This window comes from Drosophila takahashii, chromosome 3L (assembly GCF_030179915.1).
Source record: "Drosophila takahashii strain IR98-3 E-12201 chromosome 3L, DtakHiC1v2, whole genome shotgun sequence".
Lineage (NCBI taxonomy): Eukaryota > Metazoa > Arthropoda > Insecta > Diptera > Drosophilidae > Drosophila > Drosophila takahashii.
The window spans coordinates 28,127,473-28,129,682 of record NC_091680.1 but is presented as its reverse complement, the minus strand read 5'-3'; positions in this window follow the sequence as shown (position 1 = coordinate 28,129,682).

The following is a 2,210-nucleotide window of genomic DNA, read 5'->3' as shown; positions in this document are numbered from 1 at the left end:
ATATATACTTTATGTGGTCGGAAACGTCTCCTTCACTGCGTTGCAAACATCTGACTGAAACTATAATACCCTCTTCAAGGGTATAACAAGAAAGGAAGCTAGCTTCGGCCAACCGAAGCTTATATACCCTTGCAGATCTTTTATATTAACTTAAAAAACATTAAATTTAGATCTGCTTGAGTATATGTTACAACAAAAGAAATTTTAGCTGCTAGAAATTTTTAAATGCTAAAGAAAAGCGATATCCCAGAGAAGAAGATGTTGTAATAAAAATCAACAAAGATATAATTTTTTCCTATTAATTTCAATTTTATTTTCCGATATAGTGATATAGAGTCAAAATCTCCCAAGTGGGCCACCCCCGATTTAAAGGTCTGATTTTCGTCAAACTTTTTTATTTTTCCGATTCACAACGACAAAAAAAACGTAATTTCAACGGTTTTGAGAAATTTTGGGTTTCAATGGAGTTATAGGGGTCAGAAAATAAAGGTGTGTGACCACCGACAAATTCAAATTGCGAAAAACCTTTGTCCGATCCCCAATTTTTTTTTCTGGATCTTTTTCATAATGAATCAAACTTAATTTTTAAATGGTTTTGAACTCTGTAGCTGGTGAAGAACCCTGAAAAAAATGCACTAAAAAAAAGTATTGCTATTTTTTTTTAAAAAATAATTTTTAAAAAATTGTAATATTTTTTTTATGAAGAGCTCACACAATTCTTGATATATTACCGAAAACATCATAAAGATATCTTTTTCCGTTACGAAAATATTCAAAAAAGAGTGATAGCACCTTTTTTGAAAAAGAGCCAAACATGCTATTTTCTGACCCCTATAACTACGTTGAAACTCAAAATTTCTCAAAACCGTTTAAATAAAGTTTTTTTTTGTCGTTGTGAACCGGAAAAATAAAAAAGTTTGACGAAAATCGGACCTTTGAATAGGGGGTGGCCCACTTGGGAGATTTTGACTCGTAGTGATCAGATTTTTGAAAAATTTAATTCAAAATTCGGAAATATTCAAAAAATAATATTTCCAAGAGTAGAAGGCAATATTTCAAATAACACCGACGCTAGAATTTTTTTAACGTTTGTTTTCCGATATGGAAGCTATAAGATATAGGTGTCCGATTCGGCCGTTTCTGATATATATACACACAAAAAAAAAACTTGGTAAAATCAACTGTAATAATTGTCAAACAGGCCCCAACCAGCAAAATTGTCAATTCTACTAAGTAAATTGTCATTTCACAACAACAAAATACACACAATTAGCGATGACACAAACCCAAAGCAAAAACAAAATACACGTAACTATTTTAATAGTTACGTAACTATCTTTGTTGGTCAATTTTACCAAGCAAATTTTTTTGTGTGTACTACTTGCAATAGAAAGAAGACTTTTGGGATAGTCTCATCCCGATAGCTAAAAAAATGAGAGACTAGTCTGCCTAGAAACGGACAGACAGACGAACGGACATGGCTATATCGACTCGTATAGTGATGATAATCAAGAACATATTTACTTTATGGGGTCGGAAACGTCTCCTTCACTGCGTTGCAAACTTCTGACTGAAATCATAATACCCTCTGCAAGGGTATTATATATGCAACACGAAACTCACCTTAGTAACTCCAAAAGCCCTTAGGCCCAATGGCAAAGGTCGTACTGAAAAATAGAAAAAGTTGGCGGGATTTTTATATTGAAAATAAGCTGCTGGTCCCAAGAAGCAAAGATTAAGCGCCGAGTTTAAGAAGGCAGAAGTAAAATCGGAAGCCGGAATAAAGGAACGCAAAAAAGCGACAGTACACCGCCGTAATAATCGCTTTAATTACAATTAAAACGGAACTGTAATCATTTCCCGACGCTGCTGTTGTTTTTACCATGAAGATGAATGGCTCCCATCCATCCAGACACTTTGGCAGACAGACAAGGGTTGGGGGTAACGCAGGAACAAGGATCAGGACGAACGGAAAGGTGTTTTCGAAGGGAAGGCAGTCAAAGTCGTGAAAGTGGAATGCTACTATAATGCTAATGACGTTTAATCGCTTTTTGGTTGAAGACTCTAGGGAGCTCCTCAATTTGCATAAAGTTGAACCGTTTAGTGGCCAGGCCAGTGGAACTTTTCCGACCTTACAGTCACTAAAAACAGTGCGAGCAGACAGACTGCCGGCCTACTGAAAGATTATCTTTGTTAATACAATATTACAC